We start from the raw sequence: 27204 nt of genomic DNA on the forward strand, positions 1-27204 counted from the left end.
CACCCTCGTCCCTGTCCCCCACCCATTCGGAAAACCGTGGACAGAATAAGACCAAGGGTCCCATTCCACTGAAAACTGAACCATTGTTTTGAAGCCTGTGCAACCCAATACACCAAAAGCAAGTACCAAACAAAAAGAAACAACAACAAAAAACACAAAATGCCCCCAACCCTGCCTTGTAGCTCAAAAACTACTCACATCCCCAATAGCAGAGCACCTGTTGCCCTAATAGTCAACAATGTAATGTAATGCTGCCCAGCACCATTATCCACCAACATTCTCCTCCGGGCCTGCAACTCCACCAGACCACACGTAAGGGCTCTTGTAGCAAATGAGAACTTAGTTCACTCGGCCATGTCCCAGTCCTCTGCCGCCGTAACCTACGGGTACTAATCCCCAACAGCAAAGGGAAAGACTATACCTTAAATTCAACAGCGGACAGCACCATGTACTTATCCAATGACTCTGCCAATACCCAAGCACTTATAAATTCAGCATGCACTCTCCTTGCTGTACTGTAATCATCCTGTCACTACCCATCCACTCATGCAATGACCCATGCACTAACACATGCACTGCTACAATCCCCTAAGCACTACTCATGCAGTCCAGCCATCGCCCTGTCACTATCCATGCACCTCTCCAATCACCCATCCAGCACCATGTACTTATCCAATCACTCCGCCAAAACCCAAGCACTTATAAATTCACCATGCGCTCTCCTAGCAGTACTGTAATCATCTTGTCACTATCCATCCACTCATGCAATGACCCAGGCACGAAGACATGCACTTATACAATTCCCAAAGCACTACTCATGCAGGTGATCCATCTGCTTCTCACTACCCATGCACTCCTCCAATCACCGAGCAAGCACCATGTACTTATTCAATCACTCTGCCAAAACTCAGGCACTTATAAATTTACCATACACTCTCCTTGCAGCACTCTAATCATCCTCTCACTACCCATGCACTCATGCAATGACCCAGTCACTAACATATGCACTGCTGCAATCCACTATGCACTACCCATACAGTCCTCTAACCACGTAAACACTTCTCATTCACTCTTTCACTTCCCCAGATAGCACCCTTGCAGTCCAGCAATCACCCTGTCACTTCCTGTGCACGCCTCCAATCACCCAGCCAGTACCATGTACTTATCCAATCATTCCACCAATACCCAAGCACTTATAAATTTACCATGCACTCTCCTTGCAGTACTCTAAGCATCCAGTCACTACCCATGTATTCATGCAATTACCCAGGTACTAACCATCAAGTTACCACTACGCAAATATTCATAAAATAACCATATAGTAGACTTGCAAATCTCCAATCACCCACATAGTTTCTCTACTCTCATACAATCACTTAAGTATTTTTTTTTTAACCAGTAGATGTGGTTCTGTAAGAACCGTTTTTTTTTCCGGAACAATTTTAAATTTTTTGTATTTTTTTAACCTTTTTTACTTTTTTGCGTATTTTTTTATTTTAAAAACAACAGACAAAAAGGAAGATCAGTAAATGATCTCTCCAACAAAAACTAAAGCACATTATAAAAAGAAAATTAACATTTATGTGCTTTTAGAGCAGCAGTGATAACATTGACACACTGCTCCTCAATGCACAGTTTGGTGTCGCACTTTGTTCATTTAACTGCGGCATTTAAAAATTCAGGCAGAATGTGGGGCCTTGCAGCAGATGGAACCTGTGCTGAAGTAGATTAAGCATTTGGGACTTCTTCTGCAGCAGCATTTAACTTCATCTTGCACTCTCCTTGCAGTACTGTAATCATCATGTCACTACCCATCCACTCGTGCAATGATCCAGGCACCCATGCAGTCCAGCAATCATCCTGTCACTCCCTGTGCACTCCTCCAATCATCCCAGCCAGTACCATGAACTTATCCAATCATTCCACCAATCCCCAAGCACGTATAAACTTACCATGCACTCTCCTTGCAGTACTCTAATCATCCAGTCACTACCCATGTACTCATGCAATGACCCAGGCACTAACCATCAAGTTACCACTACCCAAATATGCATAAAATAACCATATAGTAGACTTGAAAATCTCCAATCACCCACATAGTTTCCATACTCTCATACAATCACTTAAGTAATTCTGCTTTTTTTCACCAGTAGATGTGGTTCCGTAAGAACTGTTAAGTTTTTTCTGGAACAATTTTACATTTTTTGTATTTTTTTAACCTTTTTTACTTTTTTGTGTGTTTTTTATTTTAAAAACAACAGACGAAAAGGAAGATCAGTAAATGATCTCTCCAACAAAAACAAAAGCACATTATAAAAAGAAAATTAACATTTATGTGCTTTTAGAGCAGCATAGATAACATCGACATACTGCTCTCCAATGCACAGTTTGGTGTCGCACTTTGTTAAACTAACTGCAGCATTTAAAAATTCAGGCAGAATGTGGGGCCTTGGAGCAGATGGAACCTGTGCTGAATTGGATGGAGCATTTGGGTCTTCTTCAGCAGCAGTATTTAACTCTCTCCTCCTCTCCTCTCTTGCCAGGTGAATTGGGTGTATGGTCTCCAGGTGTTTCTTCATGCTGCTGGTACCGCATGAATACCCTCTTGACAGCACTTTCTTGCAAAATATGCATGTAACTTTTCTTGCATTAACCTTTTTTTCACCCTCAGGAAAGACAACACTTTCTTTTTTTTGCGCTGGGAAGTGCTCAGGAGATTGTTATGCTGCACCATCTCGTCTTTCTCCTCAATGACCAAAGGATCAACTCAATTGAAGCAAGACTAGAAGCCATAGTTGAAGAAAAAATAAAGAAACACACAAAAAGGTATAATAATAAAAAGAAGCAGGAAACAGGTCTTCTCTGTATGAAAGACAAAAAGTAAGGAAAATATCAGAAGGATGGATCCTTCCTCTTTCACAATGAGATTGACTTCAACCAATCAGATTCTTCTTTTTTTGTGCTAACATGAAGTCACTAAGGATGCATGCAACCGTCATGCACCCATTGTGCACCCGCGAAAATTTTTATATATAATTGAAAACTATAAATACACATGTCTATAAACTTTTAATAAGTAAATTAGCAAAACTGTTCACTGTAATATCATATTCAAAGTATAGAAATTTTTTCAAGTTTGAAAATACGCTCAAGTCCTGACCCCGGCCCGATCACGGCGTGACCACAGAAATACATGCGGGGAGGGGTCAGCACACTACATGTATACATCGCGCACACAGCAAATTTCAGTAATGTCACTGACCATGTCATGAATGATGTAATATGTGACATCATCAGCAGTGCATTGCGGGCGCGCAAGTTATAGTTAGCAGAACTAACTATAACGGAGGAATCTCAAAGGTTTTGTATGAGTGAAATGTCCAACTAACTATAACACCCCTGAAACCTATGTTTTTTTCAGTGAATTTCAAAGTTGTTTTAAATGATAATTCCTAACTATAACCTGCCTGAAACCTTTGTTTTTTTCAGTGAATTTCAAAGGTTTTTTAAATGACAATTCCTAATTATAATATTGACCACTTCCCCATATTTTCAACAAGAAACCAAGGGGCATATTATCAAGGGGGTTTATCTCCACTTTTTTTATTTAAAAGCCAAGAAAGCGGAGATAAAATGATCTCCCTATTACCTAGCTGTCGCTAACACCAGTTAGCGACAGCTAGTAGGAGATAGCGACCATCTTGGGCCCCACTTTGCATGTCAGTGATATTTATCACTAATGACATGCAAAGTGGGCGTGCCAAGATGTTAGCGACTGGAAACAGTCGCTAACATCGCTATCTCCTATTACCAACTTTTGGAGATATTTGCGCTAAGCACGAATATCTCCAAAAGCTAACACCTGCCCTGAGCAGTTCTTAGCCATGTTATCCAATGGGAGGTGGATAACATGGCTATGAGCATTAGCTCGGTAATGCATGAATATCGCTGACTTTTCAGCAATATTCATGCATTGAGGCCGATTTTTATCGCATTTGCGATGAACCTTGGTAATACCAAGCTTTTTTTGGGATAAAAATCGCCGCAGCTCAGCGGTAAATTTTTGTCTCTAACCAAGCAATAGCGATAATTATCGCTATTGCTTGGTAATATGCCCCTAAATCTGCAATGCTACCTAAAAAAACAAGCAATAGTTCCACTTACAACTAACAAATCAACATCAATATTTAACTAGTGTAAGGACCTTGACTATGTACTGCGTGAATTACATCCAACTCATACCCATATTTAAAGAGTAGTAAGTGATAGAGGTACTAATTATACACTTCTGACACCCAACAAAATCACAATACCCAGCACCACTACCACAACAACCACCCTTACTGACCCCCTCCCTCTACTACCTCAGAGGCGGCGCAAAACAGGACAACGGACCATACCAAGATAATATATCCCCTCAACAGCACACTAGCTCAATGTTCAGGGATGTGGTAACCAACTATGTATAAGGGAAGGAACTCGCACATCAACAATAATTTACACAATGCCAAGACTACAGGTGAAATGCTATACACAACTCACTATAGAAACTAAAAACGTTTCCATGTGTAGACATACCATTGATATGTGTGTACTGCATTGTGGACGCAACCATATTATCTTTGACTCTGGGGAATATCTCGGTCATGTTGCTGTGTTGTCTCCCCTCCCTTGAAGCAGAAGTGGAGTGGGCTAATCCAATGTTAGCAACTCCAGCGTAAGAGTATCAATAATTAGCCTAGGCCTTGAGCGTGTTTTACTTCTGCAAAGAGTAAAGACTCTGCCACAGCGAAGGTCCTCACTCTGCCACATGGCTGCCGCCATGACCACCTGCCTCCTCGATACAGGCTGATTGCGAACTCAGCGCAACAGCACCACAGACTTATAACTGTATCAACTACTGCCTTCGATCTACACTGCGGACAGCAGGGTTCACAACTTGAATTCAGCATTGGAGCTACACTACGTATACTTCATTTATGTAAGCCAGTGACAATTCTACTCTATGTCATCAGACTTTGTTAAAATAAATGATTAAAATTGTTCATCGGTATCTGAGGTGACTCCTGCATTTGATCCACAGTGAGGGCAGTAGAGTTCACAACTTGATACCAGTAGCGCTTTAGCACTACAGGCAACATTGAATTCAGTCTCAATATATTTAAAGCAAAGACCATTGTACTATGTCCTAAGATTTTCGGAAACTATGAACAGTAGGAAATGCAGCCTTAATTTATTTAGTGCAGAGACAATTCAACTATATGTCTTCAGATTTTGTTTAAATAAGTGACAAAAAGCATTCCTTCATGTCTGTGATAATTACTGCCTTCGATCAACACTGCGGACAGCAGGGTTCACAACTTCAATTCAGGTTTCCATCTATACTACGGATAGCATTCAAGTTAGCCTTCATTTAGGTAAGGCAAGGACAATTTTGTTAAATAATGTGACAAAAAACATTCCTCAAAATCTGTGCTGAGTACTGATTTCAAATGTACACTGCAATCAACAGAGTTTACTACTTGATACCAGTTCATCAGTTCTGTTAAAATAAGAGAAAAAATCATTCGTCCATATCTGTGCTCAGTACTGCCTTTCATCTACAGTGCGGACAGCAGTGTTCACAACTTCAAATCAGCTTTTTTTTTTAAATTCTTTTTATTGATATTTTCAAAGAACAAATACATCAATAGCAATCAATATCACGGATCATTGCACTACCGCATTCATTATCCAGGTATAATAAGTGCACAACAACAGAGAATCTGCAGATTACCACCCATTGCAATAATAAGTTTAAGGACACATTCAGAATATACATTTAAGCAGTCGGATTTATAAGTAAATATGCTGTTAAATATTTCTAGTAGTGTCTAGGCCGGGATCGGACAGGCAGTTCTTCTTCATAAGTTTTTAACGTGTCTTGACAGTATGACATGTCAGGAAGCCATTGCTTAGTTTGAGGTGCATCCTTGCTCTTCCAGCATAGCGAAACCATGTGTTTAGAAAGGAGTAAAGCCACCATGCAAAACTTGCGCTTAACAGCACGTACATTTCTCAAAAGCCCCAACAGACAGGTGCGGACATTACAGTTGATTACAACATCTACCATCTCTCTCAATAGCGTAGTGACGTTTACCCAGTATTCCCGCACTTTTGGGCAGTACCAGGCAAGCTGTGTAAAGTCAGCCATGTCAGTACCACAACATTTACTACCAGCTTCCCGACGGAGGCCATATCTATAAAGACTCGCGGGGGTATAGTAAGTTCCGTGATGATACTTGAAATGCAGGATCCTCAAATTGCCATGTTGTATAGTCGTGATACTAAATGTGTGTTATTTGGGGAGGATATAATCAGTTGCAATGTGTTCAGCTGCGGGGGCTCCACCGGGTAACCAGGATATAATTTCTTAATCGCCCCTTGAAGTCTGTGATATGTGAAGCAAAACAGTAATGTCTGGTTTCTAATATAAGACAGATCCTGTGTTGTTTTAAATACCGCCTTTTGATACAGGTCACCCATGGTGTCAATCCCCACCAGTTTTAATAGGCGCATGCCAACCTCTTCTCCCGTGACAGAAAGTTCTGGGTGGTGATGCAGTGGTAATGCCAGGACGTATAGGAGTAGCTTACGTGCTAGACTACCTAACTTATGCCATGCCGCATTAGTAGCATCAATGGAGTTAATGTCTTTGGAGTGCAGTGGTGGTCTTCGGTGCGTTATGATTGCGGTCAAGGGCATTGGCAAAGCATCACTTTCTTCTATAGCAGTGTGTGTTAAGTAAGGAATCTGATGGTACCAATAGGTGGCGTATCGCGCCTGAGCACAAAGGTAATACAGCAGAAAATCGGGCACACTGAAGCCACCTCTAGAGTACGGCAGCGTTAAAGTTCGTAACTCTATACAAGTCTGCTTACCTGCCCAGATCAATTTAAGCACTAATGAGGACAACCGTCGGTTTACACGCAACAATGATATACCGATCATGAGTGTCCGCTTCTGTGCACTCAACTGTAAAATGTGTGCCCTTTTCCACCAAGATTGTGACCCCTCTAGAATATGACGAATACTTGGAATGATGAATTGATTCAGCCCATTTGCGACCAAGGTAGCTGCTTGTATGCGGGGCAATGTGCGTTTCTTGTAGCAACGCGATGTCGACATGCAATCTGTCAAAATAAGCTACCACTTGCCTAATTTTTTGGGGGTTGGTAAACCCTCTAACATTCCAGGTGAGCAGATTTAAATGTATCCGACTTGGTTCAATGGAAGCCATTACTGTCATGGGTGATTAAATAACAACCAATCAATCAATCAATCAATCAATGCATTTATAAAGCGCACTACATACCCGTGAGGGTCTCAAGGCGCTGGGGGGGGAGCTGCTACTGGTCGAAGAGCCAGGTCTTAAGGAGCCTTCTGAAGGCCAGCAGGTCCGGTGTCTGTTGTAGGTGGTAGGGAGGGTGTTCCATGTCTTGGCGGCAAGGTAGGAGAAGGATTTGCCGCCGGCGGTGGTTTTCCGGATACGGGGGACTGTGGCGAGGGTGAGGTTGGCAGAGCAGAGGCAGCGGGTGGGGGTGTAGGAGCTGAGTCGGTCGTTGAGGTATGCTGGTCCGATGTAGTAAAGGGATTTGTGTGCGTGGATGAGGAGTTTGAAGGTGATCCTCTTGTTGACTGGGAGCCAGTGCAGGCCTCTCAGGTGGGGTGTGATGTGGCTGTGTCGGGAGATGCTGAGGATCTGTCATGCCATGGCATTTTGGATTCGTTGTAGTCGTCTCAGGAGCTTGTTCCTGAGTAGAGGGCGTTCCCGTAGTCGAGTCTGCTGGTGACAAGGGACTAGGTGACATTTTTTCTCGTGTCAGAGGGGACCCATTTGTAGATCCTGCGGAGCATTCAGAGGGTGTTGAAACAGGATGCGGAGATGGCGTTGACTTGCTTTGTCATGGAGAGGGCAGAGTCGAGGATGACCCCCAGGTTGCGTGCGTGGTCGGTGGGTTCCGGGGCTGTTCCTAGCAAAGTGGGCCACCAGAAGTTGTCCCAGGCTGACGGGGTGGGCCAGAGGATGAGGACCTCTGTTTTGTCTGAGTTTAGCTTCAGACTGTTGTCCTTCATCCATTTGGCAATGGCCTTCATTCCTCTGTGGAGGTTGGCTTTGGCGGTGTGGGGGTCTTCAGTGAGGGATATGATCAGCTGGGTGTTGTCGGCGTAGGAGATGATGTTGAGGTTATGTTGTTGTGCGACGTGGGCGAGGGGTGCCATGTAGATATTGAACAGCGTCAGGCTGAGGGAGGATTCCTGTGGGATGCTGCAGATGATCTCACTGGTTTTAGAGCGGAAGGGTGGGAGGCGGACGCTCTGGGTTCTGCCGTAGAGGAAGGATGTGGTCGAGGCCTGGGCCTTTCCTTGGATTCCGGCGTCATGGAGGTGTGCTGATAGGATGCAGTGGCAGACCGTGTCGAAGGCTGCTGATAGGTCCAGGAGGAGGAGGGCGGCTGTTTCTCCTTTGTCCATCAGGATCCTGATGTCGTCAGTGGCGGCGATGAAGACGGTCTAGGTGCTGTGGTTGCTGCGGAAGCGGGATTGGAAGGGGTCCAGGATGTTGTTGTCTTCGAGGTAGCGGGTTAGCTGTTTGTTGACAATCTTCTCTGTGACTCTTGCCGGGAACGGAAGCAGGGAGATGGGCCGGAAGTTATTGAGGTCCTTGGGGTTCGCCTTGGGTTTCTTTAGTAGGGGGTTGATCTCGGCGTGCTTCCAGTTTTCCGGGAAGGTTGCTGTCTCAAGGAGATGTTGATTGTTTTCCGGAGGTGGGGCGCGATGGCTGAGCTGGCTTTGTTGAACACGTGGTGAGAGCAATGGTCGGATGGGGAACCGGAGTGGATGAAGTTCATGGTTTTGATGGTGTCTTCGTCGCTGACATTGGACCAGGTGGTCAGGCGACTGGTGTGGGTGGAGCTCGCAGGGGTGGTGGTCTCTGCATATAACTTGTGTGTAGTGTCCTCTCCTTATGTATCACTGTGGTGTCGCAATACAAGACTCTCAATGTAAAAAACACCCCTCAACAAGCGACATATGACAGATTCTTGCCATGTCTTGGGGCTAACTAAATTACAACATGAAATAAGTCAGAGGCTATTACCCCAGTCACATCGAAAAAGGACCCATTAGCAGTCACCACCTTGACACAGATGATAGTCATGATCATATCTCACAATATAAGGTCGGGACTGGCATTGGATCCTCCATTTAGTTCAGCGACCCTGCAGTGGTATGTCCCACGCCGCTACCGTAGGTAAACCCTACCACTGAAAATCTTCCGGTAGGTGCCGCAAACAGCCATGGGAGGACCTGCATAGCATACCTGTTGTTCAAACATTGCACTTACCGCACAAGGCTATACCAGTCCCCAACAAATGTGTGGCACCTGAATCAGCCAAATCCAATGTCTGTGAATCAGACCCAAAAAACACAGCGACAACAACAGCTTTGGTCCATGACACACTCCAATATGTAAATGTAATGTAATGTAATTAGTACTTGTAAAGCGCACTAATACCTCATCTGGGGTGTCCTGGCGCTGTAACGCATACCGCTGTTTAACCCTTCCTGGCTTTTCCCTGTGAAATGTCCACTCCTGGGCACCCCCAAGGTGAAGCCAGGCATCCCAGCGCTGTTAGGGCCGTTGTGGAGATTAACAGGTACATGCATCAAAGGATTTAGGAATCGCAAACGGTGCGAATGGCAAAATTCGTCCGTTTGCGATTCCTAAATCACTATTTGGGATGCATCAACAAAAAATTACAAGAAATCGCAATTTTTTGCGATTTCGGAAAATGCAATTGCAATTAAGGAATCACAATTTGTGATTTCTTAAATGCAATGCACAACACTTAAAAAAATTGCGATTTTGCAATTAGGAGGAAAAAATTACCATGAGGTTGGACCTCATGGTAATTTGCGAAAAATCTGAAAAATTCAATTTTGTGCATTTTTCAAACTGTCATCTTGTGCACACACATGCCCTTAGGGCATGTGTGTGCATGACATATGTGCATGGATTGATTTCAGGGGTGCAACAGGGTGTCCTTTGGACACCCCTGCACCCTTGAAATCGCAATCTCAATTTGCGATTAGCTAATTGCGAATCGCAAAGTGAGATTGTCTTTCCATTGATTCCTATGGGCCTTTTGGCCCATAGGAATCAATGGGAAGGCATTCCTTGGTTGCGATTCGCAAATTATGAATCGCAATTAAGGAAAAATAAGGAATCGCTAAGAAAATTGCGAATTTTTGATGCATTGACGTTTGCGATCCCTTAATTGCGATTCCTTAATTTTCGCAATTAAGGAATCTCAAACGGCAACAATGATGCATGTACCTGTAAGCAAGCTATTGCCCAGAGTTGCAGAGTGGGACCCATGATTAGAATAGGCACTGAGGCGAGAAATATCAGGTCCGAGGAAATTGAGCACAAGACTCGCAGAGGCGGGAATTGAACCCTGGTCCCGGGCCTGACCTCTGCATCAGGGTCTGCCGCTCTAACCATTGAGCCACACTTCTCAGATTATGCCAATATCTCAGTCTGAATCCCGCTGCTTGTCATTTTCTTGATGAACTCCTGAGCTGCCTTCGGTGTCTGGAGGATCGTTGGTCGACCGCCCCAGGTCACCTTCAAGCAAGCTGGATAGAGCATGGTGTATTCCACCTTCAACTCTCTCAGTTTCATCTTGGCGTTGGCAAATTCCCTGCGTGCCTGTTGTACAGCAACTGTGTAATCTGGATAAAACTCCAACTGATTGCCCTGATTTGACACCTGTTGTTTCTCCCGTGCCATTTGCAGAATATTGTCCCTATCCCTATAATTCAGGATACGATCCACTATGGGTCTGGGGGGAGCGCCCGGTGGTGGACGAGGTGCCAGTGACCTATGTGCACGTTCTACTATGAAGATCGAAGACAAGTGTTCCACTCCGAAGATCGCACAACACATCTCCTCAATGTATGTTTCCAAACAACCGGTGTTGGTGGATTTGGGTACACCTGCGATCCGAACATTGTTCCGGCGCGATGTTGCCTCCAAGTCTTCTGCCTTGCTTTTGATCACCTCTAGCACCTTTTCCATCCCACCACACTTAGTAGTCATGGCGTGCGCCTCGTCCTCCGCTGCCGAGATGCGGATTTCGGCCACGTCCGCGCGCTCTCCCTGTTTGTCAAGTTTGCTGCCATGCTGTCCACACGATGTGTAAGGTGGTCCAGCTTCCCTTTAATGTCCTGTAAACTGGATTGTATTGCTTTAAGGATGGATTCCATACCGTTGTCTGTGGTAGTGTCCGTTTCAGTCTCAGTGTCAGAGTGCACGGTATCACCTTTCGTCTAACTTCGTGATTCGAAGGTAAGCTTTGGCTGCTGCTTGTCTGGTTTTCCCATTTTGGAGGATAGGAGCACCACCCATGAGTGACAGCGAGCAACTTGATCGAAGCAGAACCAACAGGGATCCTGAATGCCACTACGATGATGGAAGTCCTTTAGGCCATCTTCAAGGTCACCACAAAGAAGTTCTACCACCCAGCAGCAATGTTTTTCAGTGGTGGTCGTGATCAGTCATGCACGGGGAGGATCCAGGGCCTCTGGCATGTGGCTAGCCAAGCGGTGGATGAATGCACAGGATGTCCAAAGCCTCAATGTCGTGTAATTATACTTCCAGGAGACTCAGCAACCATCACAGTTGATGCTAATCCAATAGTTGTGCCCTTCAGGATGAACCATGGCCGTGAACACTATGTTAGTGTCTAGAGCATGCACTAGATGTGGGGCGTCGAAGTACAGGTAGCACGGCACAGCAACGGGCCCAGCACTGGGACCAGCGCCTCCACAGAGTAGCCAAGTGACGTGTATACCCCCCCTCACCAGACAGAGACACCGAGACCAAGCAGCACAGCCTCCCGGACCCGATGGTGCATCGCTGGTTGGTCATAGCAAAGGTGTCTCCACATTCCAGCTCGAGCATGCCAGCATGTTGCAGGTCTCCTCCTTCAGCGCGCATTTACAATCTCTCCAGAGTTTGGCCGTGGAGCACACAAAATGGCTGATGCGCGGCGCTGACCTGAACTCCCCCTACATCCGCATGGATGTAGGACCATAACGCACCTCAGTACCTTGATGACACGTTGACCACTGCCCATACAGTGTCTAAGCATCCACAGCCAGTCCATACTCACTCAGGCACCGCAATTTTAGGCCGAGGGGATGCGCATTATGATGGGTGTCTCAGTTATCGTCCCAACGGTGCTGGAATGTACAGGGAGCCTCGGCAGATCAGGGGAGAGTCCGCCGCAGAAGCTAGAGGTCCCAGCCCGGCAATCAGGACGTAGAGGGACGCTGAGAAGTGTCACTCCCTACCTGGCCCAGAGGTCCGAGCACAGCAGTGATCGGGGCACCGCCATTTTAACGCGCCCCCACACCTCCATCGCAACGACTGGCACCGCTCCCGACAATTTCAGGATTCCTCAGCCATTGTCACACCTCGCAGCGAAGGCAGGCGCTATTCGAGCAGATCCTGGGCCTGCGCTGTGATGTCTCCGCCCAGCTCCACAGCTCACCACACTCCGTAGCTGCCGGGCAGTGAGGTGGTCGCCATCTTGTAGAGCTCCGTAAGCAGCACCAAATATGCCTTTAATCAGGGCGCAAAACCACTCCAATGCATCGCGCCATTCTCAGATGTATTTTTCTGCCAATTTGCAGATAAATGACATCTGCTGCAGTATTAAAACATGCAATACATGCGTCTGGCCGGCGGAGCTGTCTCAACAGGCCGCCATCCCGCAGGGCTTTGAATCTATACTATGGACAGCATGAAATTTAGCCTTCTTTTATTTAAGGTAGAGATGATTGTACTTCATGTCCTCAGATTTTGTTAAAGAATATGACAAAAAGAATTTCTTAATGTTTGTGATGACTGCTGCCTTCAATATACATTGTGAGGGCTCACAATTCAGGTGGAATGGGGATTGCACATGATGCCTTCCAGTACGCAAGAGACATTGTACCCGTGCAACCCGCCCAAACCACTAATCATCCCAGAATGCGCACACGCTAAGTTCTTCAGGTACCACTAACTCACTGCACCACAAGTCATCTTCCCATGGCCTTATTGAGACAGAGTTCACTAGGCAAAAAACATTGCTCCCAGTGTGGCTGGCCCACACCATGCATCATCGCTGGCTGCGTTGACACTGAGAGCCACACCTACCACTAACTATACAGCTCAAGTCAATGCCATATGTCTGTGGGCCCTACCTGACGACTGCCTCTGGTCTATACTGCGAACAGTAGAGCTCACAATTCAAGATTAGTACAGATGCAAATTGTGTAAGAGACTATAATCGGTTAAGGAAACCAAACGCTCCCAACCTGCAACATCGCCACCAGACATACGTCCTCATTTTGAGAAAGTTATAATGCACTGCATGAAGTGCAATCATTTAATTTGTTATGGGGAGCAATCAGTAGACCTAGTTTGCAGAACAGTTGATAACCATCGATGGTAGTTTTTTTTTCCCCTCAAAGTACATGCAATCCAGTATGCAACATTCAATGCTTTGAGTGCAACCCGTTCAGACCACGCATTATCGCAGGGTGGGCACACGCTAAATACCAGAAGTACCACTAACTCAGTACACTATAAATAATCGCCCGAGGCTTTATTAGGGGTAAATTCAGTAGTCAAAAAGACATTACACCCAATGCGTCCACACATCATCTGAGGTTAAGTAAACTCTCAGTCCCAAAGGTACTACTAACTCAGTGCACCATAATTCATCGCCAAGTGGCCGCATTCAGGCAGAATTCAACTGACTCTTCATTCGTTATTTGCAGAGTGCAGTACCAAACTAAATAAAACATCTATCAAACCCTATACAATATCCTTTTAGCAGCCTTCCTTCAAAAACTTCTTTTATATCAGTTCTAAGTTTAGTTATAAAACAAAATTCACGCTGCAAGTGCAAAGGCACACTCAACAACAGTCTACACTGCGGACAGCACAGGTCACAACTTGAACTATAATGTCCCTGAAACATACACATTTGGACAATGTATTCCATACAAGTTTTTATCTTTTATTTCAATTCTGATTACAGATTATGCAGTCCAGTAGGCAACACGCTGACTACCAGATGTATCACTAACTCAGTGCACCATAAATAATCAGTAGTCAAAAGACATTCTTAGCAGTGCGGTCTGCCTGAACCACACAACATCGCAGGTTCCACACAAACCGCCCCTACCTCAGTGCATCACAACTCATGAACCCTTTACGAAAGAATCTTCTGTGTATTTTTTCACATATATTGGTCCTACCTTTGTACAGCAGAAGTCGTAAACCGTTTATGATTGAATATCTGTGTATGACATCATGATTACTATTCTACTTGTTACCAACAGCAACGTAATAAAATGGAGTCAAGCACACGTGCCTGTACCCACTTCAACTATCTATCTGTGTCTGTTTATTTATTATGTCTGTAAAATGCTGCTCCTGCGCCCTACCATATTATATTGTGCTATAAATAGCGTATGCAACCATCTTACCTCTGACAGTAAGTGTGGGATATTCCTCCTTTTTTTTTACTTTATAGCATATTTATATACTGCAAAATCAACCCAAAACTATATCAGCAATTTACATGAGCACCGTATTTACAGTACATTTTCAGGCACGCGTAGATTACATCATTACTCTACAATAACAGAATGTGTATGCAACTCTGAGCCTCGAACACTGATTTCCAGCACCAAGTTCAACAGTATACCTGAATGACCTGATACGTATATATATTATCTACCTTTCATGTGCCAAAAACTGTAACATAAACCTTTCACAGCCCTGTATTACTACAGCTACAACACTCCACTGAACATAAAACAAACATTAATAACCGCAGAAATGTGTCATGTCCACCATCTTTTATGTGTGCATCTATGGATAAATATAGGGTCAATGATACCCGTACCTTCCATGTTGGCCATGTTGTGGAACTTTACAGATAAAATGACACATTTGCGTTTAAGACCAGAGTGACGTCAGCACTTCAAAACGGACACCCGAATCACTTGATTTCTCACATAGCTCCAAAACGGAACCATGCCCATAGCTCCGGAATCATGGTTCAGAGCCTTGTGCAGCACTGGTATACGTCGGGCCAGCCCACTCCAATTACGCTTCCAGGAAAAAACAAAAACGCAACATTGTCCAGATTTCCATTGTACTTAGTTCCAGGTCTAGTTCTCAGAACGGCACACACACATTCCCTCATGCCTGGTATACACCCACACCACACCCATCCAGTGTTGTAAACGTATCTAGGGCTCTAGTGCAATTTTCCCGATTCATACCCGTATATAGGTATAACTTATCATATCCTTATATAGGCATAAGAATCTTAACCATATTTAGGCACAGCCAATGCAGTCCAAATACGGCATGGCTACTTCCACTAAGCTCCTAGAGTACAACGAGTTCTTGAAGACAACCAGCCTTCAGCAGTACGGAACTTCCCCCTGCTTCAGTATTGATTCGTCCCAGAACTCCTGGAGCATGTAAAGAACTTCGAGTTCTTAGTGAAGTTATTATGTCCACCCTTACGTCAAACTCTGCACCTTCCAGGTATAAATATACCCACATCTGTCCTAGCAAACACACAGTGGTTTGGAGCAGATCGACTAACTACTTGCCCGACGCCCTGCTGTAGAGAGTGCCGAAGGAAGCCGACCCTCCAGCTGACGCACTGAGAGAGACGCTGTCTTTTCTCCTGCTCCAGTGTTTCCCTGCTACCCTTGCGGGCTACTGGGAGATCGAGTCCTGAGAGAGAGATACAAGACCTCCTTCATTCTATAACCAAGGTACGGAGCTGATTAGACCCTTAGAGAATTCTTGGATAGATTCTTGGCAGAAACTATTAAACTCAAGCTACACCTCACATACTTCTTCCCTCGTACTAGACTTAGATTAGGTACACCGGGGTAGGCATATTTTAGACGCACCAGTTTAGTACTTTCAGTCATTATTTATCATTGTATGTATTTTATCTATTTTATGTATCTTATGGCTTAGAAACCATATCATGCTTTTACAGTATTATTTCATAATACTCTTTTTACTGTACGCACTTTACTTCATAGCAAGTATTACGATTGTTGCAATTAACTTCTCTTGCATGAGAAAGAAGACTACTCAATAAATAACCTTTTTATTGAAAATGCCCGTCTCTCTATTTCTCAGCAAAAACCCTGGTGAAACGAAGCATGCACGATTGACTGAGTTAAATAGCCATCTATTGTTTCCGCAACTCTGAAGATATATTTCTTATTCTTGGGGAACAAAGTTGTCATGTTATATGGTTGTCAGAAACTAATCCCTTCTTGTTTATTTGAGAAAGTTTCTAGTGACCTCTGAGCTAACTGGCATTCACAATTAAGTCTAACATACTCAATAGAGACCTAGTCAACATCAGTCCTATGTCTAAACTATCCTTTATGTTATTCCAATGCGCAGAGCCTATTTTGAATATAGGAACTACACTACATGGCGCCCAACGTTTGGTAAGGTGATAATTTAATGCTAGATACTAGAGTAACTCAGTCGTGCTTTTCACACAGACCCCTTTTTCCGTAAAATCTCCAATAGACGTCTGGAGTGGGTAAAAGGTTAGTATCGGCCAGAACTAAATGGGACGAGAATACTATGTATTAGTTTTTGGTTTATTCAATGTTGAAGGATACAGTGTTCCAAAATATTGTGCACCTAATCTTTGTTTCCTTGAAACTTGCTCTGCAAACTTTCTGTCAGCAAAATGGTTGAGAGTGACGAGGAAAGGGAGAGAGCTAGAATAACAACTCAACTGTTAGCAGAGGACAAAAGTCTTCAGCAAATCAACCCGGGTTGATGTAATCATCCTGGTAAATGTAAGAAAGAGTGTAACTTACAAACTAATAAATAATGGAGTATCATCGAGAGGTGGTACAGTCATATTTGTGGTAGAGGCACATGAGCATCGGCAGACAGAAGCATTCTATTCATGGATAACTTTTCCAGCAGCAAATGCTGTAACACACGAGTTCCACTACTACAAAGCAGAGGAACACCCAGCGGAATACGTTCCTTTCGAGGACGTCGAAATTCCACTAACTTACCAGGAGCATCAGCTCTGGTTTAATGGCGCCCTAAAACATCAAAATCACATTACCAGGCTCGGTCCACTAGGTAGACCAGGAGCCACATGACAGATATCAAGATAATGATACACGTCCCTCTCGATCGTTTCAGACTTCCTCACAGAAATCGGAAAGAAGAGGACGGTCAGAACATAAAGAAGAGCGCGTCAAGTCCAAAGACAAGGAACTAGCTCACCAAAGTAAAAAACCTCAATTTTCCAAAAAGAAGGTATCAAGCATTAAGATAAAACATGCTGAGGATCCTGAGGACACAACTCAAGAACAGAGAGTGGGCCCAAACAATGCTAGACAGCGCAGCAGAGTGACCATAGCTTGCAAGATCCTGATGAATCTTCTGGAGACAGTGGACACGAATGAGTACATTCAGATGGAAACTGCAGACACCAGAGTTAGTGTACCCCATAAATTATATGAAATAACATTGCGTAAAGAAGGGGATATAACTAGGAAAATAAGAACTCTCTTTTGGGAGAAGCTATCTAAAGGCTATGATATTCTTCTAGCTGAGAAAGACTGGCCACCAGAATTTGTTAGGGAGTGCCCATATGGTGAAGAAATGATCATACTTAACAAAGAAGGGAGGTAGAGTATAAAGTAGGATTCCTACTCCACGGGCACTGATACATAAAAAAAGGAGAATCCTACTACCAGTGTGAAAAGAAAAAGGGAAAAGGGGGGAACACTCAGTGTTGTGTAAAATACCCCTCACACACCAACAGGCCCCTTGGTGTCATGCTTCATAATCGGGGTCTTCGCACCCCGCTAAGGGGATGCGGCACGCTGCGACCTGCGACTACGAGGGAGCGTTGACAGATCAGACTATGTGTGGTGCGTGTTGAGTGTAAGTGAAGGGGTTTAGATGTGAGTGGGAGGTGTAGTGAAAAAATTAAAAAGTACCTGGCTAGTGGGTAAAAAGAAAAACTTTATTTCGTACCCCTGGCTGGTGCTGTTAAAAACTGTGCAAAAGAGCGAGGTTTTCTGTCTTAATTAGGGACAGAACCTCTGGTGTGCGTCGACATGTTTCGGTACAGGTGTACCTTCTTCAGGACGGGGCACAACTCCCAACCCTACTCACGTTTTTCTAAAGAAATTGGATTTTATTCTAATTTTTCTAAAAAGTGATTACACTCATTAAAGACGGCTACAATGTGCCTACAGCGGTTCTCTGGAACATGTAATTACATGTCCTGAAAAAAAGAAAAAACCATTAGGTTTGGTTACCATATAGGGTTGGCTCAGACAGGTGCAGTCACCTGGAGCCCCAAACAGTTGATTTAACCTGTAAAGGAAAATAGACATACAAAACACACAACACACACAAACACATGTAAGACACATTTAGGATTTGGTGTTTTTTAGACATACTTATGGTCCAGGTTGAATATTGCCTCATGAGCAAGTCCTGAGCATCAAGGTAGGTAGGTGGATCCACAATCTATAAGGGTAGAGGAGTGGATTCAGTATTGTTGTTTCTACTCACTTTTTAACTCCGTCATACACCTACAGAGGTCGGACTTTGTTAGACAAATACTCACGAAATCCGCCTATATTGGCCTCCTTCTACCACCCTGTGCTGCTCCGCCGTAAATGAAGTACGGATGAGCTCGGCGGTATTTAAAGGAGGATAGGATGTGTTTCCATTGGTTAATTAGCGGAAATGGCAAATGACCATGTAAGGACGATACCTGTGTTGCCGCCCCCTCCACGCATGTGGTCTAGTCACATGTAACATGGAACCCTCTGTTATTCGTTTATTACCGGGTTTGGTATGACCAAATATGGACTTTCCGCTTGTCAGCCACTCACTTGCTGTTTCTTTTGCTCTCGCTGATCGAGAGCCCAAGCGATGCAGCTGCCGCGTGGTTGTCTCCCGTTCGCGCATGTGCACTGCCGGTTCTCCGGTATTCTTAGGCGCATGCGCAGAGGCCGGATGTCGACCGCGCATGCGCGTTGTTGTTGTTCTATTTGTTGGCGCTAATCATCAATGATGCATTTTCTCTGTTTCTTTCATATTCTGGCGAAACAGAGAAAATGCATCATTGATGATTAGCGCCAACAAATAGAACATCAACGCGCATGCGCGGTCGACATCCGGCCTCTGCGCATGCGCCTAAGAATACCGGAGAACCGGCAGTGCACATGCGCGAACGGGAGACAACCACGCGGCAGCTGCATCGCTTGGGCTCTCGATCAGCGAGAGCAAAAGAAACAGCAAGTGAGTGGCTGACAAGCGGAAAGTCCATATTTGGTCATACCAAACCCGGTAATAAACGAATAACAGAGGGTTCCATGTTACATGTGACTAGACCACATGCGTGGAGGGGGCGGCAACACAGGTATCGTCCTTACATGGTCATTTGCCATTTCTGCTAATTAACCAATGGAAACACATCCTATCCTCCTTTAAATACCGCCGAGCTCATCCGTACTTCATTTACGGCGGAGCAGCACAGGGTGGTAGAAGGAGGCCAATATAGGCGGATTTCGTGAGTATTTGTCTAACAAAGTCCGACCTCTGTAGGTGTATGACGGAGTTAAAAAGTGAGTAGAAACAACAATACTGAATCCACTCCTCTACCCTTATAGATTGTGGATCCACCTACCTACCTTGATGCTCAGGACTTGCTCATGAGGCAATATTCAACCTGGACCATAAGTATGTCTAAAAAACACCAAATCCTAAATGTGTCTTACATGTGTTTGTGTGTGTTGTGTGTTTTGTATGTCTATTTTCCTTTACAGGTTAAATCAACTGTTTGGGGCTCCAGGTGACTGCACCTGTCTGAGCCAACCCTATATGGTAACCAAACCTAATGGTTTTTTCTTTTTTTCAGGACATGTAATTACATGTTCCAGAGAACCGTTGTAGGCACATTGTAGCCGTCGTTAATGAGTGTAATCACTTTTTAGAAAAATTAGAATAAAATCCAATTTCTTTAGAAAAACGTGAGTAGGGTTGGGAGTTGTGCCCCGTCCTGAAGAAGGTACACCTGTACCGAAACATGTCGACGCACACCAGAGGTTCTGTCCCTAATTAAGACAGAAAACCTCGCTCTTTTGCACAGTTTTTAACAGCACCAGCCAGGGGTACGAAATAAAGTTTTTCTTTTTACCCACTAGCCAGGTACTTTTTAATTTTTTCACTACACCTCCCACTCACATCTAAACCCCTTCACTTACACTCAACACACACCACACATAGTCTGATCTGTCAACGCTCCCTCGTAGTCGCAGGTCGCAGCGTGCCGCATCCCCTTAGCGGGGTGCGAAGACCCCGATGATGAAGCATGACACCAAGGGGCCTGTTGGTGTGTGAGGGGTATTTTACACAACACTGAGTGTTCCCCCCTTTTCCCTTTTTCTTTTCACACTGGTAGTAGGATTCTCCTTGAAGAAATGATCATGCCTGCCTTCTCAAATCATATTCCAATTCCTAAAAAATACACATATGCAAGAAAATGGGCAGTGGCCCTAGCCCCTGCATTATATAAAAATCGTGTAGAATGGGATGAGGAATCCCCTCACCATAAAATCCAGTTAAAACATCAACCTACTGCACAAAGGCAGTATCCTGTTAAGCAAGAAGCTCAGAAACAAGTCAGGGAAATCTTAGATCAACTTGAGTACCAGGGGGTAATTGGAACATGCACCTCATAAATGAACAATCCTTTGTTTCCTGTCTCCAAACCAGACAATTCATATCTTCTAGTATTGGACTACAGACACTTAAACTCTTGTTGCAAAACATTTGCAGTACAAAATTCACACAGTGCAGCACTGATGAATAACATTGTACGCAAAAAATATAAAACGACATTAGATATTTCAAATGATTTCTTCTGTCAAAACATTGCACCAGAAAGCAGGTATTTGACCGCTTTCTCAAGTAGGGGGCCCAGAGGCAATTTTGTCGTCTTCCCCAGGGATTCAAAAATAGCCCAGGATTATTTTTAGCCAGAGTAACAGAGCTACTACAAATGTATGATGATGAGGCATTATCTTATGTCGATAACATCTATCTAACAGACAATGATTTGGACAGGCACTTAAAAAGAGTGAACAACATTATACTTGGGTTTGCATCTGAAGGGTACAAATTCAATTTTAAAAAATCACGGATCACCCACCTCACTGTCCTATTTCTAGGATATGAGTTATCAAGTGAAGGGAAAAGCCTGGCAGCCAATTTCTTAGAGAAATGTGCGCTGCTCCAAGCACAAAAAACGCTGAAAAACTTACAATCAATTCTAGGTTTCCTGAATTTTGGAAGAACTTACGTTCTGAATTACGCAGAGAGGGTTAAACCTTTCTACGAATTAATAAAACCTGATTTCAAACCAACTAATTGGACTCAGAAACACACAGAAATTTTACGTTCAATACAAACAGACATGTTAGCTAAAACAAAGCTGCAAACACGCGTAAACATACGCAACCTTGTAATCCAAGTCATCCCAGGAAGATGCGGATTCAAGTACCTGACCTATAACGAAGGTGAAACGGTACCAATAGCTTCCGAATCACACTTGTACACACAAGCTGAAATAAAATTCACTTCATCTGAGAAAATTCTGACATAGGTTCAAACTGCTATAGCAAAAGAAATAACCCTCGCACAGGGAAAACGCATATCGGTTGTTACACCTGTACCTGCCTTAGAGGCAGTGACAAGAGCAAGCATTCCAAATGCTAAAGCTTTACATCCAAGATGGATACAATGTGTTAATTCTCTTGCTGCAACCGACGTTGAATACGTTTTTGACCCTAGCTTGAAAACACAAGAATTTCTCCAACACGAGTACGAATGTCCTCTGCCGACCGACATTCTGCCTCTTGAACATTACGGCTGTATAATATATACAGACGGATCAGCACAGCGCGCAATTGGGGGTAAACAAGCCTGTAGTGCTGCGTGCGCGATTGTAAAAGGTAGCTGGCGCGAAGGTAAAATTCAGACCTATGGTCACAAAACCTCAATCACTCGGAGACTGTACAGCTCAGTGAGCTGAACTACAGGCTTTCAAGAAGGCACTTGAGAATACCGATCGCAAATTCTCCACACTAATAGTGTTTGATTCGTATTACTGCATCCAGTCTTACAATGAATACTTGCAGAACTGGGTTCAAAACGGTTTCAAAGATGCGAAAGGTGGCACAATAAAGCATAAAATGCTTTGGGAACAAGTAGTTCTTTTACAGAAAGAACTACAAAAGACTCCATACACTGAGTCATTAACTTGACGGCATTCAAGTTGCAGGGAATTCATTGGCTGCTGAAGCCGCAAAAGTAGCCATCCACACAGCTTCCGTAGCTGAAATCACTCGTTCAAAAACAAAAATAGACAGCGAAATAATGCAAGCTGTCACTGCTTCAGAAAAAAACAGTGGTAAGACACTTCCAAAAGGCTTTCAAGTAAAGTACTCATATAAAACTGATGCAAACAATGTTCCTTTTGCTCAAATCCCTGGAGTGGAGGATAGGGCATTCCCAAACATGGAACATAGGTTAGGACTAATCTTAGCAGCGCATGAAGGGCTCGACTCTGCACACGCAGGTGTTTCCGCCACAATATCTTTATTAAAACAGAGATATTGGTGGCTGTGCATGAGGAAACAGACTAGAAACTATGTTCTAGACTGTGAAATATGCCAAAAAATGAAAGTATCAACAGTGAAACGTCCTGCGCAGACACCCCTTCTGATCTCAGATAAACCATTAGCGTGTGTTTACCTGGACCACTGTGGTCCCTTACAAATGGACGGTAACTATGAATATATCATGGTCGCAGTGGATTCCTGCACAAGATTCATTTGGATGTGGCCCAAGCGCTCGGCTGACGCCAGAACTGTTATAAAAGATTTGACAGTCTTTATCGGCACATACGCAATCGGCACTCTACATTCTGACCAGGGTCCTGCGTTTAGCTCTCGAGCTTACAAGGAGGCCATGGCCAGCTTGGGCGCTGCATTGCAGTACTCTAGTCCCTTCCATCCTGAGGGTAATGCGGTAGTGGAAAGAAAAAACATGACATAAAGCAATCTATAACAGCGAGGTTATTAGGTTCGGGTGATGGGTGGGTCAAACATCTAATACATGTCCAACATAGTCTTAATAATCTGCCAAGAAATTCTCTGGGTGGAATCACTCCGTGTGAACTTTTGTTGGGTACTAGAATGATAATCGAAGACCTCGATAGTCAGAATTCAGTGGTGGAACAAAAAACTTTTGATATCAAAGATCTTTGGCTGTTTTACAGGACTTAAATGAAACAAGAAGAAGTCTGAGTAACACAAAGCTAAAGCCAACGGCCAATGAAGAAAAACCACCTGTCCCCGCAAGACCTGTCTGGATTTCAAAGATTGTGGATCTGGTCAGAGAAAAGATCGCGGTGAAGAAGGAATTTGGGCCTTCTTACAGAAAATCAGTACCTGTCTTAGCAATCAATGGAACAGGATCAGTAGTACTACAGCCCCTTGCTGGTAAAAAGGAGAGCAGAGTTGTATCAATCGACCTGGTAAAACCACAATCATGTGGCCAATAATAAGTAGTAGGCCCAGTGGACTCCGAAGATGTAGCAGAAGACCAAACCTTGCTATAATTCAAGAGGTTCAAACTGAAAGACTAATCACATTTGATGAACCTGCAGTGAATAAAAAAGGACTATGCAACAAAGCCATGGAACTTGTGCCTCTTGAAACCCAAATAACAGTTTGTCAAGAAACACCTGTCTACATTGATGTACCCTCTGACTATACTGAAATGACAAAGGAAGAAGCAACTACAAAGATTAATAACAATCCTGATGCGATTCCAACAATTGACAGAACTGCCTCCGGCTATTTCATCGATTTCGATGACTTTTCTGAAGATGCCAGTGAACATGAAGAAAAGTCAGCAAACAAAGCATTCAAAGAAAAAATAACAGAACTCTTTCATCAACTTGGAGAAATATATCTGATTTCACCATGGATTGAATTGTGGATTGTGTTAGGTGTACTTTTCCTCCTGTTTTGGCTCATTTTGTTTTGAAGCTTGGGAAGAATGATTGATGGAAAATACAGTACAATGGACACAGCAAGTCAGAAAATCAACTTGGTCCTAAAACCTCACAAGTCATCTCATGTTGAAAAAAGAGACCTGTCATCAGTAAACATCACTTTTTGGGAAAACGGGGACCCCTACATGCAGTCGCTTAGAATATTCGGTTGTGAAGACAAGCTGACGCCGGAGCAGAACCCCCGTGTTACGACAAGCCACATAAAAGTAAAGATAAACCGACTGACAAGATCGCTAATACAGACCAGTTTATTATCCGATATTTATCAGAGCGAGAAACAACCGGACGGGTGGTTCTTCACTCCAGATAAGAAATAAGAACGTTGCGATAAAAGAACGAGTCCCCTGCAACCTAATCAAGGCTTTGTAAAAGGCCGACACATAGCGGTAAAATTAAGAAAAATTCCCAGTCATTCTTCCAGAAGAATACAAAATCCAATCCAGCACGTTAATATCAGCTATCTACAAGGACTTACAAAAGAAGCTTATAAGTATAAATGAAATATTGTGTCCAGAAATAATACTTTCGGAGAATATTCAAGTGAATCATCATCAGATACTACGGATATGTTTGTAACTTGCGAATGACTCACCTGACGAAGGCCACAGGCCGAAACGCGTGTAAATACTTTCCACCGCATTGCCTTCTTCCAACTTTCCACCGACCGAATATATCGAATAGCACTGTTCATTTCTTTTCCTTTTTTGTATTGTCATGTAAATATATGTAATGTATGTATTTGAATGTATTTTGTGTGAATAATATATAACTTTTATGAAAAATAGGATGAAAATAATGAATAATATATAAAAAAAGAAGAGAAAAAAACTATCAATAAAATGATGTCTAAATTTTGATACATCATTATGTCTCTGCCAACAATCATTTAAGGTCGCTTTAATATTTGTGTTACAAGGGCGATACAGGTATAAGTTGTTTGCTATATATTTCTTTACCTAATCAGTAAACATCACTGCCATTCCTATACCTGGTGGAGTAGCATGGGACACTACTGATTATGACATCTATTGCCCGGTTGAACTCTTGAAGTATCCACACCAGTTCAAGGTTTCTTTAAGTGACTTTGTCTCACCGAGCACTTTCTCTGATGATTGGGACTTTTAGACTATTAATAATAGGATGTCTGATTTAGAAATGTCAGCAAAATTTACAGATCATGATTATTTAGAAGGTCCATCTGATTATGAAGAAATGTATTGCTTTAATCATTATGGGCACCACTATTTGCATAAATCTGCAAAACCTAGAAATGTTTTTACTTATAATCAATGGGAACATTGTCCAACACCGCCAAAAGACAGCTCGAAAACATTTTATGAGAAATTTCCATACTTCTCAGTGTTTAATATCACAGATCCAGAAACGTTTTATTTCAAAAATGTAAATAAGACAGGAATGAATAATATGTTGACCAATACAAAACAGATATATTCTGCAAAATGTTATGAACAATTGTCTACATTTGGTTTTGAATTATGGAAAGATAACATTGAAACGAAAACAATCTGGGGTTCAAAAGATTGGCAAGTACAGGGATTAGAATCATTCTTCAGAGCCTGCATGATCCCAGAACAAATAATTTTCCTGAATGACACCATTGAACAAACAACCTGTCTTGGCCTAGCCAAGATAAAAGATTTAAACAACCCATCTATATCAAAGCCTATGCCTAATAGAAAAAGCACTACAGATGAGGGGTTAGACGTGTCCCATAGTTTATACCAAAACTGAACTAATCCTGATTGGAAAAAATGGTTGATCTGGCCCACAGACACTAATAACTGTCAAGATAGATTCCTGGACAAAAAACACAGGGGTTCAAACAGACCAGGCCAGTCCCAAGTTATTCTCAGAGATAACATCCAGGGATAATAACAACATACAGTGTAGGAAAACTATGCCTCGAATGGCTACAGAAATCCACACTACCTGAAATTAAGCAACACTTGACCTTACTTAAAGAAGGTGCTAACTTGCGGGATTTCCTATTAGGACCTCGCAAACAGCGTCAAAAACGTTTCATATACGCCGGTATATATGCTGCTTACAACGAAGCTTGGAAAGTAACACAAATTGAAACTGCTGAACAATACGAGAAATTGATCGAATTAATTTGGAAAAATCACTGTCTGTAGTGGAAAATGGGTTCACGATTCTGTCCTCCAGAATTTATTCTTTGGACAACATTGTATCATCTGCTATTGATATAATAGAGCAGAATATGCTAATGTTACAACATGGCCAGTCCCAATTACCTTCTATTGTACAGTTAGGCTGGACGTTACAAAATATGCGTTCAGGCTACGTGCCTTGGCGTCTAATCAACACAACGTCATTATTTTCTATCTTTAACCTTACAGATAAACAAATCTCTTTGGCACAAAAAGGAGCAGACTATACGGTGCTAAGCATTAAAAAACTAGAAAGATTACCATTAACAGTTTCCGAGAGGCCTTTCATTGAATGGATAATACATGGTAGCATAACAATAGCAATAACGACATTCCAGTTTCAATACTGCCTACAGCATATACCAGCGGGCCTGTATGAAAGGTTGGGTAAAGGATACATTAAGTCGACCTGGAACTTAACTTACAAAACATAGATGTTGGATTGGGCATAACAAAGAAGTATTTCTTAATGGGAAAAATTGTGAAAACTTGCTAAGTGGTACACTTCTGTGTCATGAAATTAATTTACATGGAGCCTGTGAGGGTTCATCTAATGACCTTTCTTGCCACCTGCACGCCACCCCAGCCACACAAATAGAACCTGTTTTCAGGCAGCTTTCCAACGGCAACTACGTTATGTTAAGTGACCACAGCTGTTGTGGCATGTTGCCAGGAACGGCCTATCTCGTCAGTGTTACATCCAGGGTCACTTGGTGTATGCA

This window comes from Lissotriton vulgaris, chromosome 4_1, assembly GCF_964263255.1.
Source record: "Lissotriton vulgaris chromosome 4_1, aLisVul1.2, whole genome shotgun sequence".
Lineage (NCBI taxonomy): Eukaryota > Metazoa > Chordata > Amphibia > Caudata > Salamandridae > Lissotriton > Lissotriton vulgaris.